The sequence below is a fragment of the Ursus arctos genome, unplaced genomic scaffold (genome assembly GCF_023065955.2).
Source record: "Ursus arctos isolate Adak ecotype North America unplaced genomic scaffold, UrsArc2.0 scaffold_20, whole genome shotgun sequence".
Lineage (NCBI taxonomy): Eukaryota > Metazoa > Chordata > Mammalia > Carnivora > Ursidae > Ursus > Ursus arctos.
The window spans coordinates 510,335-529,042 of NW_026622875.1; positions in this window are offsets into that span (position 1 = coordinate 510,335).

Here is an 18,708-nt window from a genome sequence, read left to right on the forward strand (position 1 = left end):
TTTGTTTTCCCAATCCATGAGCATGGAATATATGTCCATTTGTTTGTGTCATTCTTAATTTCTTTCATCAATGTTTTATAGTTTTCAGAGTATAGGTCTTTCATTGTCTTTGTTAAGTTTATTGCTAGGTATTTTATTACTTTAAGTGCAATTGTAAATGGGTTTGGTTCCTTTCTTTTCTTTCTTTTCTTTCTTTCTTTCTTTCTTTCTTTCTTTCTTTCTTTCTTTCTTTCTTTCTTTCTTTTTTCTTTCTTTCTTTCTTCTTTCTTCTTTCTTTTTCTCTTTCTTCTTTCTTTCTTAAGATTTTATTATTCATTCGACAGAGAGAGAGAGACACCCAGCGGAAGAGGGAACACAAGCAGGGGGAGTGGGAGAGGAAGAAGCAGTCTCCCAGCAGAGGAGCGTGACGTGGGGCTTGATCCAGAACGCCGGGATCACGCCCTGAGCCGAAGGCAGATGCTTAACGACTGAGCCACCCAGGCGCCCCATGGGTTTGGTTTCTTAATTTTTCTTTCTGCTATTTCATTATTAGTGTATAGAAATGCAACAGATTTCTGTATATTGATTTTGTATCCTTCAACCTTACTGAATTCATATATTGGTTCTAGTAGACTTTTGGTGGAGTCTTCAGGATTTTCTATGTATAGTATCATGTCATTTTTAAATAGTGAAAGTTTAAATTCTTCCTTACCAATCTGGATGCCTTTTATTTATTTTTCTTGTCTGACTGCTGTGGCTGGGACATCCATACTATGTTGAATAAAAGTGGTGAGAGTAGACATCCTTGCCTTATGCCTGACCTTACGGGAAAAGCTCTTAGATTTTCACCATTGACTCTGATGCTAGCTGTGGGTATTTCATATATGGCCTTCACTTTGTTGTGGTATGTGCCCTCTAAACCTACTTTGCTTAGGGTTTTTACCATGAATAGAGGCTTTACCTTGTCAAATGCTTTTTCTGAGTGATTGAAATGATCATGTGGTTTTTATCCTTTCTCTTTGTGGATGTGATGTGTCACATTGATAGATTTGTTACTATCGAACCACACTTGCATCCCCAGAATAAATCCCATTTGGTTACGATGAATGATTTTTTTAATGTATTGTTGGATTCAGTTTGCTAATATTTTGTTGAGGGTTTTCATATCCATGTTCATCAGAGATACTGGCTGTAGTTCTCTTTTTTTTTTTGTAGTGTATTTATCTGATATTGGTATCAGGGTAGTGCTGACCTCATAGAATGAATTTAGAAGCTTGTCTTCCTCTTTCATTTTTTGGAGTAGTTTGAGAATAGGTATTAAGTCTTTATTTTTTATGTATTATATTTTATATTTAAAAATATGATTCGCTACAATATTTCACATTATTTCCACATCTGCAGTAATTTTCCTTGCTCTTTTAATTGATCAAAGTAGCCATGAGATAGAGAATATAATATCCAGTGCTTATCACAGTGCCCTCCTTAATGCCCATCACCCATTTAGCCCATCCCTCCCCCATATCCCCTCCAGCAACCCTCAGTTTGTCCTCTATAGTCGAGTCTCTTATGGTTTGCCTCCATCTTTTTTTTCCCCCTATGTTCAACTGTTTTGTTTCTTAAATTCTGCATCTAGGTGAAATCATATGGTATTTGTCTTTCTCTGGATATTAAGTCTTTCTGTAATGTTTCATAGAATTAACCTGTGAAGCTATCTGGTCCTGGGCTTAAATTTGTTGGGAATGTTTTAATTACTGATTTAATTTTACTGCTGATAACTCATTGTTCATGTTTTCTATTTTTTCCTGATTGAATTTTGGGAAGTAATAATATTTATAGGAATTTATCCATTTCTTCTGGTTTCCAATTTGTTGGCATATAATTTTTCACAATATTCAGTTATAATTCTTCATATTTGTGTTGTGTTGTTTTTAATTCTCTTTTCTGATTTTCTTTGTTTGCATCTTTTTTTTTCCCTTGAGGAGTCTAGCCAAGGCTTATTAAGCCTTGATCTTTTCAAAGAACTAGTTCCTGCTTTCACTGATCTATTTTTTTTTTTTTTAATTTCTGCTCTAATCCTTATTATTTCTTCCTTCTACTGGTTTTGGGTTTTGTTTGTTTTTCTTTTTCTAGTTCCTTTGAAAGTAAAGTAGGTTGTTTGAGATCTTTCTTGCTTCTTGAGATAGAATTGTATTGCTATAAACTTCCCTCTTAGAACAGCTTTTGCTGCATCCCACAGATTTTGGACCACTTATTTCCATTTTCATTTGTCTCTGTGTATGTTTTTAATTCCTCTTTGATTTCTTGGTTGACTCATTCATTGTTTAGTATATGTTATTTAACCTCTATATATTTGTGTTCTTCCTAGATATTTCCTTGTGGTTGGATTCTAGTTTTATAGCATTGTGGTCAGAAATGATGCACAGTATGACTTTAATCTTTTTTAATTTGTTGAGACTTGTTTTGTTGCCTAATGTGCCATCTGTTCTGGAGGATATTCCATGTGCACTTGAAAAGAATGTGTATTCTGCTGTTTTAGCATTGAATGTTCTGATTATACGTGTTGGATCCATCTGTTCCAATGTGTCATTCAAAGGCATTGTTTCCTTTTTTATTTTCTGTTTGGATGATCTATCCATTGATGTACGTGAGGTGTTAAAGTCCCCTACTTTTATTGTATTACTATTGATTACTTCGTTTTTTGTTAAGAACTGCTTTATGTATTTGGGTGTTTCCATGTTGGGTGCATAAATACTTACAAACGTCATATATTCTTGTTGGATTGTTCCTTTTATAATTATGTAGTGTCCTTTGTTTTAATGTATGTACAGTCTTTGTTTTAAAGTCTATTTTATCCAATGTAGTTATTGCTACCCTGCCTTTCTTTTCATTTCCATTTTCATGATAAATGATTTTGTTTCACTTTATTTTCAATCTGCTTGTGTCTTTAGGTCTGAAATGAGTCTCCTGTAGGCAGTATATAGATGGATCTTGCAATTCTATCCATTTCATCACCCTATGTCTTTTTATTGGAACATGTAGTCCATTTACATTCAAAGTAATTATTGATAGGTATGTACTTAATGCCATTTTATTACTTGTTTTGTGGTTGTTTTTGTAGTTCTTTGTCTTCCTTCTCTCTCTCTCTTTTTTTTCTTATGGTTTGCTGGCTTTCTTTAGTGACAGATTACTTTCTCTTCATTTTTTGCATATTTATTAGTGGTTTTTGGTTTGTGGTTACTATTATGTTATATATAACATCTTAAGCATTTAGCAGTCTATATTAAGTTAATGATCACTTAAGTTTGAACCCATTCTAAAAGCACTAAATTTTTATTCCTCCCTCAGCATATTTTAGGTATACAGTTTTGTTTTGTACTTTGTACCCTTTTATTTTGTGAATCCCTTAACTTTTATAGATATACTTAATTTTACTGCTTTTGTGCTTCTTTCTTTTCTTACTCCTGCTTATGGTCTTTCCTTTCCACTCAAAGAATCCCATTTAACATTTCTTCTAAGGCTGCTTTATTGGTGATGATTTCTTTAACCTTTGTTTGCCTAGGAAACTCTTTATGTCTCTTTCTATTCTGAATGATAACTTGCCGGATAGAATATTCTTGATTGCAGGTTTTTTTTTTTTTCTTTTTTCTTTCATCACTTTGAATACATCATGCTACTCCCTTCTGGCCTGCAAAGTTCCTGCTGAAAAATCAGCTGATGGCCTTATGGGGTTTCGCCTCTATGTAATTGTTTTCTCTTGATGCTTTTAAAATTCTCTATCAGTCTTTTTGCCATTTTAATTGCTACTTGTTGGTGCAGACCTCCATGGGTTTATTTTGTTGGGGGCTATCTGTGCCTTCTGGATCTGGATTTTTGCCTGCTTTCCCACATACAGGAAGTTTTCAGCTATTATTCCTTCAAATACATTTTCTGCCCACTTTTCTGTCTCTTCTCCTTATGTACTTCCTATCATGCAAATGTTATTATGGTTGATGGTATTGTTAAGTTCTTTAGTCTCATTTTTTCTTTCTCTTCTTCAGGTTGGTTGCTTTTCATTATTCTGTCCTCCAAGTCACTGATCTATTCTTCTGCTTCCTCTAATCAACTGTTCCCTCTAGTGTATTTTTGATTATTGAATTATTCATCTCTGGTTATTTTTTATATTTTTTCTTTATTGTGGGTCCTAAGATCCTCCACACTTTTCTCAAGTCCAGTTAGTATTTTTATGACAATTACTTTAAATTCTCTGTCACTTATATTATTTATATTTGTTTAGCTCTCTTGCTATGATTTTGTCCTGGTTCTTTAATTTGGTACATATTCCTCTGCCTCTTCATTTTGTCTGTGTCTATGTGTTAGGAAAGTCAGCTAAGTCTCCTGTTCTTGTTAGTGGCCTTTCGAGTATGATGTCCTGTAGTGGTCTGTAGTAAAATGTCTCTTATTCACCAGAACCTGGCACATCCGGGTATCTCCTATGTGTGTTATGTGTGCTGCACTTTGTGGTTGTGCTTTGTTTGCCTTCAGTCCAGTCATGCACAGTTGTGCTCTTTGCCTGTTTGGGGGAAGGTTTTAGTCCCCTGGGGGAGCCTTGGGCTTGAGTCAGACTAGGCATTTGCCGAAGCTACCACTACATACAACTGTAGGATAGAATCCCTGTGCTGTCCCTGAGAATCTTTTCTTTGTAGGCAGGCCCTGTAGTCAGACTAGAGATCTGCTTCCTGTCCAGTGCTGAGTCCACAGTAAGAGTGGTATATATTATCTTCCCCTCTCCCCAGGGAAGGAGTCATTTTGAAGTGACTGCCTCTGTTTGGGCTGCTTGTACACTGTTATGCTTGTGGGGTGGCTTTGGATGAACTCTTACCAAGGGCATATTGGAGGTGGGGCATGTCATTGGTCTTAGTAAAGTTTGCTCTGGTCTGCTTGGAGAACACTTGGAGCATCTTTGGAGAACTTCTGAGAGCTGTTTGGAAGGGGTGGGGCCACAGAAGAGCAGGGGGGCAGAGCATGGTGTTAGCAAGCTTAGGTAGAGAGTGTTTAAGGTGGTTTCTTCAGGTGTCCTTTTATGTATAAACCGGCACATATTTTCTTAACCATAAAATGTATTTAATATGGAAAAAGGCATAAATCATATTTAGATGTTTCCTAAAGTACAGATATTTGAAAAAATAATTGAAAAGTAAAAATTATAGGTTCTGCAGATTACAAATTTTATATCACGGCATAATATCTGTCATTCATATTGTCTTCCCTGTACACACAAAATTATGGTTGTGTTAGACTCTATTTAGTTCAGATTTATAAAATCTTATAAACCCAGCTACACAAAGGAAGCAACAGTAAAATATGTATAAAATCTACAACCAAACAAGATTTTTGAAATTTCCCACTGTACAGATTTTCTATTACATTTAGTTGCTTAATAACACACTCATGAATTTTTACTCTCCAATCTCTTTATATACATAAAGGTATATGTGAATATTGGAAAATCCTATTCCAGACCCACATTTCTTTAAGTTCACATATACCCAATTTGTTTTTTTAGGCAAGCTCAAATCTTCTTGCATCTTTGCAGATGTGGATTCCTGTTCTCAGAAATTCTTGACAATTTCCAAATCTTCTAGAGACTGGGAAAAGTCTTGTTTCAGTCATTCAAAGACAAAGTCAAAGTCAGAGATTTTGCCAATCTTTGGGTCCTTTCAACACAGTGAGTAGTTTCAATTTTCTCTGAAGAGCAGTTTACTAGTCCACAGATCAAAACTTCAACATGTTTTATCATCTTCTCTATCTATAAACAGTTTCCCAATGAAGTCTTTTACATGGAAATTCAAATGTCTGAGATACTCATTATCTTTAAGGTAAAGAAATGCTTGACAAACTTTTATCTTTGACCAGATCACATGGCTCTAATGTCCTTGTGCCTGTGGTGGCTAAAGTATGGAAGCCTTGTAGCCCATATTTCTTTCAGCGCATATTTACATTTTAGGATATCACAAGGTATTTCTTTGGTTGGGTAGTTGACAAAATGCTTCATTTTGGATGCTAGTTTTAATTCCAAATTTTGATCCTCTTCAGCACCAAAATTGCCTGTTCTCTTTTTAAAATTATTTCTAAACTTTTGGAAATATTAGGTTTCTCTTATATATCACTTTATTTTGTAAAATAAAGTGAATATACATGATGACAAGCATTATATATAATATATATATGTTTAAGTTCAATGCTTATGTATACAATATTCTGAAATCAAAATATTTATGTAACAATGGGTTCAGTATTTGAGGTCACATTCTATGGAAAGCCTGTAAAACATTAAAATTTAGTGATCATCTCTTTATAGAAGGCCAAAGGATCTTTAGATATGTTCCTCTTATGTTTCGACACAAGTAAATGTTATCTTTTTTTTTTTTTTAAATACCCAAGAAGTTAGGACTTTGGTCTGTGGGGAAAATAGTGAACTACTTATTTGAAAATACCAATTACAAAGCAATCTCAGGAGGCCAGCACTGAGGCACTAAGTGCATTACTTGAATGCATCACATCACCTGTGTTTTATCACTAGATAAGTTTACTCAACCTGGCGAATTTATAAACACAAGCAAAATAGAATATATTCTCTTTGTGTTTCCTCTGAGGTATTTTTCTTCCATTGTTTTCTTTAGATATAAAGGATCAATTTTCTTCTCTATTCAGCAAATACAAATAAGTACTTATCCCTTGCTTTACTGTAAGATTTTGGTAATGATTAGCAGTAAAATCATTTGAGTCCTTTTCATTTTTTTTAGCAGTAATTATCAAATTGTTTTTGATTTTGAATTGTGCATATCAATTCCAGTTATATTACAACTTCAAGCATTCTGTGTTATTTGCCAAGAGGATTTAAACACCAAATCAGTAAACACACACACACGCGCACGCGCACACACACACACACACACTTCATTGTAATCACAATCCTTAATGTAGGATGATTTATATCTGTATTTCATGAATATAGACTGATTTATATTTGTGCTCTTTAGTATGAGTGGAATATTCCTGATATGAAGCTGTATGTACTATTGATGTTTTCCTACTATGATTAATTATGAGATAAAATCGAATAGTATTTTAACGACATATGCTTATTTAAAAATTCTGATGTCACTTTTTAATGATAGCAATTTTCATACCTTTTTCTTTTAGTTACTTAAATTGCAGGGAGTGTCACATAAGAAATCATCCATATTTTTTAAGGTTGTTTTGACATTAACAGTATTTTACTACAGTTATTCTTTAACATTGTTCAATGACTGTACTTGAGAAATGCTGTATCCTTGTCTGTTTAACAGTTTCTTATGATTCACTGAAGTCTGTGACAGAAATGAAATAGAAAGGAAGAGACTACCAAAATTGATAATGTTAAAGACTGACAGGTGTGCTAAGAAAGCAAGTCACAGTTGGTCCTAGAAGTCATCAGCTAAAGTCATTGAATCCTAAAAAATGTTGCTAACATCAAATTGAACTGCTTTCTGATGTTAGCAACTATGCTGGAAAATAACCAGGTAAATTCATACTAATTTTATTTTTAATAAATAGTAAAAAATAGTAAGAAATAGTAAATATATAGATATATAGATACACTGTATAATTGTTACATATGTATATGTTATATATATAGATATAAAATTAACGGTATGAGATTTACAAGGAAAATAATCTCATCTCATCCCTCTATGTTCTCAGTCCTACTGTGACAAGGTACACTTTTTGTTATTCAATTATTCTGGTATTTACCTTGATATTTCTAGATAATTTTATACAGCTCTTTTCTGATTCATCAATTAGAGATGAGCATTTAGCTTTCTTACTCCAACACAATACACTTCTGTTTTCTCCTTAGTTATATCACATTTTTTGATTGAATCAGTAATTACTTTCATGGTGTGTTATCCAGGTAGTTTACCATGATTCTTTTTTCTTGTGTGCAATCTCACAAGGTTTTGGTTTTGAGCTAATATGACTTTATTTTTCACCTACAAATTTTCCAAACACCAATTCTTTTTTTTTTTTAATCTATTAACTCTGTCATATTTTAAATAAATATACTTTTGTTAGTCTAATTTGACCAAAAATCAGACTTTCTATTTTCTGGAGGCTTTTTATAGTTTTATTCCTCAGTCTCCCTGTTTCATTTGGGTCTGGTCACACTCTTTCACATTTATGACACTCTTACTCTAGATACACTCTTCCAGGAGCTTATGAAGAAAAGGTGCTGGGAATATTAAATCTTTTTTTAAAAAAATCAAGTTAACGTACAGTGTAAAATTAGTTTCAGTCGTACAATATAGTGATTCAACGCTTCCATACAACCCCCGGTGCTCATCACAAGTTCACTCCTTAATCCTCATCACCTTTCTCACCCATCCTGCCACTCACCTCCCCTCTGGTAACCATCAGTTTGTTCTCTATAGTTAACAGTCTGTTTCTTGGTTTATCTCTCCTTTTTAATCTACCCTGTTTTGTTTTCTTTCTTATTTCACTTACTATTAGACTCTCTAGCTCCATCCATATTGTTGCAAATGGCTGAGTAATATTCCATTGTACATACATACACTACATCTTCTTTATCCACATATTCATCGGTCACTTGACATTTGGGCTGTTTCCATAATTTGGCTGTTGTAGATAGTGCTGCTATAAACATAGGGGTGCACTCATCCCTTTTAATTAGTATTTTTGTGTTTTTTGGGTAAATACCTAGTAGTGAAAATTGCTGGATCATATGGTAGTTCTGTTTTTAACTGAAGAAACTCCATACTGTTTTCTAGAGTGGCTGGACTAGTTTGCATTCCTACCTGCATTGCAAGGAGGTTCCCCTTTCTCCATATCCTCACCAACACCTGTTGTTTCTTGTGTTGTTGATTTTAGCCATTCTGCCCACTGTGAGGTCATCTCAAATAATTTTGATTTATATTTTGCTTATGATGAGTGATGAGCATCTTTTTATGTGTCTGTTGGCAATCTGTAGGTCTTTTCAGAGAAATGTCTGTTCATGTCTTCTGCCCATTTTTAATTGAATTGTTTTCTGGATGTTAAGTTTTATATAAGTTCTTTATATATTTTGGATACTAACCCTTTATCAGATATGTCATTTGCAAATATATTCTCCCATATGGTTGCCTTTTAGTTTTGTTCATTGTTACCTTCGTGGTGCAGAAGCTTTGAACCCACAACTATATGGTCAATTAATCCTTGACAAAACAGGAAAGGACATGTGATGGGAAAAAGACAGTCTTGTCTACAAATGGTATTGGAAAAACTGGACAGAAACATGCAAAAATAAATTCAAAATGGATTAAAGACCTAAATGTAAGACTTGAAACCATTAAAATCCTAGGGGAGAACACAGGCAGTAACCTCTTGACCTCAGCCATAGCAACTTCTTGCTAGATAGGTCTCCTGAGGCAAGGGAACGAAAACAAAAATAAACTATTGGGACTTCATCAAAATAAAAGGAAACAATCAACAAAACTAAAAGGGAATATTAAACTTTTAATCATTTACAAGAAAAGACCTTTATTATAATCTCCTATCTGATCTATTGACTAGCTTTATATATGTCTGCTGGAAAAATGCTTCCTTCTCATTCTGTATATTCTAGCAACTAGTATTATTTGGAAGACAAGTGATACTATGATTTGTATTTCTTAGTATTCCTAAGTTTTTAGGATCTTAATGTTTTACATTTATTTTTCTCGATATTTGGCTTACGCTTTCAAACTGAAAATTTCTATCCTTCAGTTCTGGGAAATTTTTTTCATGACTTCTTTGATAATTCCCTCCATCTGTTCATGTTCACCTTATCTTTCACAGAGATTATATCTATTTTAAGTTTCCTCTAATTATCTTTCATTACTTGCTGTCTGGTCCTTTGTCCTAGAGCATTTTGTTCTTTGACTATATCTTATTCAGAAAATACTGTTCTTTGCATGGATATAATATGTGCAATATTTTCTATGTAAAGATATTCTTTACAGTGTTTTTGTTGATTTAAATTTTCATGTATGCTCTGAATTATCAGTGTTCCTCCAGAGAGCTTTATCTGTCTACTCTGCTTTCTGATGTTTCCATTAGAAATTTCCTCAAATAAAATAAAATCCCTGGCTGTCCCTTCAAAATGTACGTGTGAGTCATTAAGAAAAACCTTGGAAAGCTTATTTTAATCAGAAGGTTTGTTTACTGTTGGGCTTTACTCTAGGGTGATTGAACAAGGGACCTGACATTTTTACTGAGTGACTGCTAGATCTTGGGTCTGGGATAGTTCAGCTTTTTAAATAAATACCGTAAATTTCTGCTTAGGGGAATATTCTGGGCTAAAGGACTTGGATAAGAGGAACTGGGGTGCAACCACTCTTATAATCCCCTATATTTGTACCTTTTGACACACTGCTACTCTCCATTGGACTTATAACCTAATTGTTCAATTTCATATATCTGATTGATACCTTTTACCAATCCACTTTGGTCTATCAGAATCTGTGATGATTTTTATTTCAAACACTTCCCTTGGAACTATATGCATTAAAATACCTTCCTCTTAGTGGGATTTTAAGAGTGCAAATAAATGTGTTCTCATACCATATTTAACTAAATGTTCTTACTAGATACACATTTGGTATTTATTAATCTCTTTTTAGAAATCTATTGATAACTATTTAATTACAAAAATCCTCATTCTCTTTTTCCTAAATTTTTTGTTACAGATAATTTTTTATAAAGAATTAAACACAATGGTGACTTGAACTTTTAATGCAACTTAAATTATTATAAATAGAAGTTATCCTTAAACATTAAATTTCCTTTTTAGAGAAATAACTATTGTGATAAGGTACACATGCAATATAATCAACCATTTAAAGTGTATTCTTATTTTAGTTTATTCAGGGTTATGCTACTATTACCACTACTATAGAACACTTATAACACCCCAAAAGGAAACCCTGTACACATGAACAGTCATTCCCCAAAACCCCCATCCTCCCAGTTCTAGACCACCACAAACTTATTTTTATTCTCAATGGATTTCCCTATTCTGGACCTTTCATTTAAATGGAGTGATACAATATGTGGTCTTTTGTGACTGGTTTCATACAGCATTTTTTTTTTACTAGCTTTCTTGAGATGTAAATGATATATACAACATTGTATAAGTTTGAGATATACAATGTGATGACTTGATAAAGCATATATGATCACTAGGAGAGTTAGGTAACACTTTTATCACCTCACATAATTTCCTATTTCGCACGGGTAGTGAGAACATTTAAGATTACCTTCTTAGGGAGACTCGGTTGAGCATCTGGCTCTTGATTTTGGCTCAGGTCATCATCTCAGGGTCATGGGATCAAGGCTCACATCCAGCTCTATGCTCAATGCAGAGTCTGCTTGTCTCTCTCCCTGCATTCTCTCAGAAATAAAATCGTTGAAGAAAAGATCTACTTCAACAATATTGTATTATATACTTGAAACATGCTTACTCTAGTCACCATGCTACACATTACATTATCAGAACTTACTCGTCTTAGAACTGGAAGTTTATGCCCTTTCACCAATATTTTACCACTTCTGACTTTAATTTTGTACATAATAAAAATTTGTACATGTTCCATAATATGAGATATGTAGATACAAACACACACAGCTGGTATGGTTACTCCTTCAAGGCATTCATGATATTCAAGTATAAAAAATTTGTATTAAAAATAAGAATATTATAGGATTTTAAATAACTTGGAAGTTGTTCTTTTCTCTTAAATATTATTGGTAAATTTTTAAAGAATGTTTTACCTACAGCTGTTTGCAAATCAAAATAGGTTTATATGACAAAGAACACATTTCTCCATTAAATCTCCAAAAGAAAAACAATCTTCTGGAGAGACTAAGTTGACAGAGGGGTAGGGGACCCTATTTCAACCAGTCCCCTGAATCAAGTTGGATATCTACCAGACCATTCTGAACAATGACAAAATCAGCCTGAGATGTAAGAAGATATATCTGGATCTCTACAAACAGAATATCTCCGGCGATTGGTCTCAAGGTATGAAGTGGGGAGCCGTGATTCTGTGGGCAGACAGCAGAAGATAAACAGAAGGGGGAGGGAGCCTCCATGCTCTTGTGCTGGAAAGGCAAAAGCCTCCTGTGCTGGGACCAGGCACAGACTCATAGACTGGTAGTGGCAGGGAAAGGACTTTAGGGCAGCCCCCCAGACTGAAACTTGGAGCTATGGGGTGCGTGTGAACCAGGGGTGGCTGGTGGTTTTAGAAGCACAAGGGCAGAGACCTGCCTGGCCCTGGGAGTGACGGCGGGGAGTGCTGCAGTGGGGCACATAATCCAGGACACTGAGGGTTTTTAGTAGCACAGACAGAAATGGGGACAGTGTGGCTTGGAAAGCTCAGTGAAGAGTAGATTGCGATCTCTCTGTTCTGAGACAGAGGTTTCATAAGGTTACTTCTGCTCTGACATGAAAAGCTGCCAAGGAAAGCCACCAAAGAACAAAAGCCCCCCCAAAACTGGTTTTCACTGAGCCCATCCCCCCCCACACACAGGGGGCAGGGCAACTCTGCCCAAACAGGGTGGCCTGAGTAGTGTGGCAGACCCCTCCCCCCAGAAGACAGGCTGGAAGAACAAGAGGCCCACAACCTTGAGGTCCCTATAAAACAAGTACATCTTGCTTGGATTGTGGCCAGTAATTTAGACTCTGTACACTGCCTCAACCACCCCTCAACAGAATGGCTAAGAGAAGGAACCCCAACAAAGGAAAGAATCAGAGACCGTGGCCTCTGCCTCAGAACCAATGAATATGGATATAACCAAATGTTGGAAATAGACTTCAGAGTAACAATTATCAAGGCAAAATCTAGGCTTTAGAAAAATATTAGTGACAATACAGAACCTCTAAGGGCAGAAATTAGATCTAATCAGGCCTAACTTAAAAATGCTATGAATGAAATGCAGTCTAAATTGGGTGCTCTGACTGCCAGGGTAAATGAGGCAGAAGAACAAATTAGTGAGTTAGAGGATAAGATGATAGAAAAGAAGGAAACTGAGGCAACATGGGAAAAATGAAAGCCAAGGAATCAAACTGAGGGATTAGTGACTCAATGAAATGTTCCAATATTAGAATTATTGGGATCCTGGAGAGGTTGGAGAAAGAGGTCTAGAAGATATATTTGAGCAAATCATAGCTGAGAACTTCCCTAAACTGAGGAAGGAAACAAGCATTTGTGTCCAAAAGGCAGAGAGGACTTTCCCCAAGATCAATGAGAACAGACAGACACCACGACATAGAAAACTACAATTTGCAAATCTTAGATCCTAGGAAAAAAGCTTGAAAGCGGCGACAGGGAACAGATTACTTACATACAGAGGGAAGAACATCAGAATAACGTCAGACCTGTCCACAGAGACCTGGCAAGCCAGAAAGGGCTGACAAGACATGTTCAGAGCCCTAAGTGAGAAGAACATGCAGCCAAGGACACTTTCTTCAGCAAGGCTGTCATTCAGAATGGATGGAGAGACAAGGAGCTTCCAAGACCAGCAGAAACTGAAAGAAAATGTGACCACCAAGCCAGCCCTGCAAGAAATATTAAGGGGGCTCTAAAAAAGGAGAAAGACCCCAAGAGTGATATAGAACAGAAATTTACAGAGACAATCTATAGAAACAAGGACTTCACAGGCAACATGACGACATTAAAATCATACCTTTTAATAATCACTCTCAACGTGAACGGCCTAAATGCTCCCATAAAATGCCACAGGGTTGCAGATTGGATAAAAAGACATGACCCATCCATATGCTGCCTACAAGAGACTCATTTTGAACCTAAAGATACATCCAGACTGAAAGTGAAGGGATGGAGAACCATTTTTTCATGCCAATGGACCTCAAAAGAAAGCTGGGGTAGCAATTCTCATATCAGACAAATTAAAGTTTAAGCTAAAGACTGTAGTTAGCGATACAGAAGGACACTGTATTATTCTTAAAGGGTATATCCAACAAGAGGATCTAACAATTATAAATATCAATGCCCCAACAGGGGAGGAGCCAACTACATAAGCCAACCATTAACCAGAATAAAGAGACATATAGATAATAATATGTTAATAGTAGGGGATCTCAACACTCCACTCTCAGCAATAGACAGATCATCTAAGCAGAAAATCAACAGAGAAAGAAGAGCTTTGAATGACACACTGGACCAGATGGACCTCATAGATACATACAGAACATTCCACCCTAGAATAACAGAATACTCATTCTTTTCAAATGCACATGGAACTTTCTCCAGAGTAGACCATATACTGGGTCACAAAGCAGGTCTCAACTGATACCAAAAGATTGAGATTATTCCCTGCATACTCTCAGACCACAATGCTTTGAAACTGGAATGAATGCAATCACAAGAAAAAAATTGGAAGAAACTCAAACACTTGGAAACTAAGGATCATCCTGCTTAAGAATGTTTGGGTAAACCAGGAAATTAAAGAACTTAAGCAATTTATGGAAACCAATGAGAATGAAAACACATCGGTCCAAAACCTATGGGACATTGCACAGGCGGTCCTGAGGGGGGGAAATACATAGCCATCCAAGCCTCACTCAAAAGAACAGAAAAATCTAAAATGCAATCCTTATACTCACACCTTAAACAGCTGGAGATGGAACAAAAGAACAGGCCTAAGCCATGCATGAAAAGACAACTGATTAAGATTACAGCAGAGATTAATGAATTAGAAACCAGAAATACAGTAGAGCAGATCAACAATACTAGAAGCTGGTTCTTTGAAAGAATTAATAAGATAGATCAGCCACTGGCCAGACTTATTCAAAAAAATAGAGAAAGGACCCAAATTAATAAGATTATGAATGAAAGGGGAGAGATCACGACTAACACCAGGAAGTAGAAACAATCATGAGAAACTATTATCAACAACTATATGCCAATAAATTAAACAACCTCGAAGAAATGAGAAACTATTATCAACAACTATATGCCAATAAATTAAGCAACCTCGAAGAAATGGATGCCTTCCTGGAAACCCATAAACTACCAAGACTGAAAGAGAAAGAAATTGACAATCTAAATAGACTGATAAACAGTGAAGAATTTGAAGCAGTGATCAAAAACCTCCCAAAAAACAAGAGTCCAGGGCCTGTTGGATTCCCTGGGGAATTCTACCAAACATTCAAAGAAGAAATAATACCTATTCTCCTGAAGCTGTTTCAAAAAATAGAAACAGAAGGAAAACTATCAAACTCATTCTCTGAGGCCAGCATTACCTTGATCCCCAAACCAGGGAAAGACCCCATCAAAATGGAGAATTACAGACCCATATCCCTGATGAATATGGATGCCAAAATTCTCAACAAGATCCTAGCTAATAGGATCTAACAGTACATTAAGAGGATTATCCATTACTACCACATGGGATTCATCCCTGGGATGCAAGGGTAGTTCAACATTCCCAAATCAAAGCAAGAAAGAATATCCAATGGGGAAAAAGACAGTCTTTTCAACAAAGAGCTGGGAACACTGGACAGCAACATGCAAAAGAATAAATCGGACCACTTTCTTACACCATACACAAACATAAATTCAAAACGGATGAAAGACCTAAATGTGAGACAGGAATCCATCAAAACTCTAGAGGAGAACACAGGCACCAAGCTCTTTGACATCAGCTGTAGTAAACTTCTTAGTGGACACATCTGCTGAGGCAAGGGAAGCAAAAGCAAAAATGAACCATCAGGACTTTATCAAAATAAAATCTCCTGCACAGCAAAGGAACCAGTTAACAAAACTCAAAGGGAACCTACCAAATGGGAGAAAATATTTGCAAATGACATATCTGATGAAGGGTCAGTATCTAAAATCTATACAGAACTTATCAAACTCAACACCCAAAAAACATAATCCAGTTAAGAAATGGGCAGAAGACATGAATGCACATTTTTCCAAAGAAGACATCCAGATGGCCAATAGACACATGAAAAGATGCTCCACATCACTCATTATTAGGGAACTACAAATCAAAACTACACTGAGATACCACCTCACGCCTGTCAGAATGGCTACAATTAACACAGGAAACAACAGGTGTTGGCGAGGATGCAGAGAAGGGGAGCCTCTTACACTGCTGGTGGGGTTGAAGACTGGCGCAGCCACTCGGAAAACAATATATATGCAGGTTCCTCAAAAAGTTAAAAATAGAACTACCCTATGACCAAGCAATTGCATTACTAGATATTTACCTAAAGGATACAAAAATACTGATTCAAAGGGATACGTGTACCCAAGGTTTATACTAGCAGTATCTACAATATCCAAATTACGGAAAGAGCCCAAATGTCCATCGACACATGAATGCATAAAGAAGAGGTGTCATATATGTACAATGGAATATTACTCAGCCATCAAAAGGAATGAAATCTTGCCATTTGCTGTGCCGTGGATGGAGCTAGTGTATTATGCTATGCAAAATAAGTCATGAGAGAAAGATACTGTAAGACTTCACTCATCTATGAAATTTAAGAAACAAAACATTAATATGGGGAAGAAAAAGAAAAGCAAACCCTAGAGCAGACTCATAACCATAAAAAACAAGCTGAGGATTACTGCAGGGGAGGTGGGCAGGGGGATGGGTTAAACAGGTGATGCATATTAAGGAGGGCACTTGCTGCGATGAGTACTAAGTGTTCATGTAAGTGATGAATCACTAAATTCCACACCTGAAATTAATTACACTGTGTCAACTCACTTGGAATTTAAATAAAAACTTGAAATAAAAAAAATACATATATATTCAATCCTCACTATCTGTAAATGTGTAGTTTGTTTTGATATCCATATACTGGATTTCTCAGCAAACTCCCCCCGGCCCCGTATCTTAAAGAAGCTCCAACATTTAGAAATCAAAGGGCATTAAAGATTTGGCCTAGTCCTTCAGTTTAGCAGATGTGAAAACATGGATTCAGAGGAACTAAATTCCTACAGCTGAATGTTATGATTTTCCAAAGACAGGCAGCTCTTTAGCATAGAAACATTATTACATTAAAAAGACTTTTCAAGAGAGTAAATCTTAAAGTGTTACTCAAAAATATACTAATAGTACTGATACTAACATTAATTAAAAAACAACCTGTTTCCTTACTCGTATAACTGAACCCAAGTTCATTTGCCCAATGTCCAGCAAAGCCAATTACTGAGTCATGGAGTTTGCAGTAAGGAAAGGGTTTATTTTAGAGACAGCTAAACAGGGGAGGAGAGGGCCAGCTTCAAATCTACCTCCCAGAATGGAGGAAAATTGGGGAAATTCAGAGGCAAACAAAAAAGGTCTGGGTAAAATGTTGCAATTGCCCTTTTTAGGCCAAATAAACCTTTGGTTAAGGGTTGTTGGGGGTCCCAGGAAGGGTAATTTCCATTGAATGGCCAAGGCATTGGAGCCTGCTTGTGTGATTTTGCCATAAATGCTGCTCCGTTGCCCCTCTGAGCGGTTAGAGGCAATCCAAGCCTAGGAATGATTTTGCTTAAAAGTTATGACAACTTCTGAGGCTTTCTCTGAATGACACGGGAAAGCTTCAATTCAACTTGTAAAGGTGTCTACAAATACCAGCAAATATCCGAGTGAAATAATATGGTATTTGTCTTTCTCAGTCTGACTTATTTCACTTATAATACTGTCTAGGTCTATTCCATGTGGTTGCAAATGGCAACATCTCATCTTTTTTTTTTTTTTTTTAATGGTGAACAAATGAATAAACAGACCAAACAAAGTAGAATCAGACATATAAATACAGAGAACTGATTGTTGCCAGGGGGAAGGGATGGTGGGCGGATAGGCACAATGGATGAAGGAGGGTAGAAAATACAGGCTACCAGATGTGGAATAAGTTATGGTTATAAAAGGAACAGCATAGGAAATAGAGTCAATGATATTGTAATAGCATTGTACAGTGACAGGGGGTAGTTAAAACTAGTGGTGAGAATAGCACAGGTATAGAGATGTTGAATCACTATATTGTACACCTGAAACTCAGTAACATTATATGTCAACTACACTCAGATTAAAAGGTTAAAAATATATTAGCAAATATTGAAAACTACCTGTTTTTGGCAACATGGTAAAGTCTTCCCGTCTTCTCTAGGTGTGGTGCCTCTGAGTTGTACACTTTTTTTTTTTTTTTAAGATTTTATTTATTTATGTGACAGAGAGACAGCCAGCGAGAGAGGGAACACAAGCAGGGGGAGTGGGAGAGGAAGAAGCAGGCTCCCAGCGGAGGAGCCTGAAGTGGGACTCGATCCCGGAATGCCGGGATCATGCTCTGTGCCGAAGGCAGATGCTTAACGACTGCGCTACCCAGGCACCCCTAAGTTGTATACTTTTTAGAATCCAGTTTCAGGATTTTTTTTTTTTTTTTTAGCACAATGATCACATTTTAAAAACAGTTCTCTGAAGATTGGGACCTGTAATATATTTCTGGATCCCCTAAAGAATAGCATCTCACCCATAATGGGTACTTTGGTGAAGATAGTTAATTATTTCTTCCATAAGAAGTTCTGGGATAAGGATTCATTATATTTCCAGCCATCTTTAGCGACAGCATGGTGTCCAAGTCCCTATTCCTTAGCTCATCTTAGGTCTTCTGGGGATCCTGGAGTAGATATTTAGTTAAGTTTGTAGGTCTGGTAC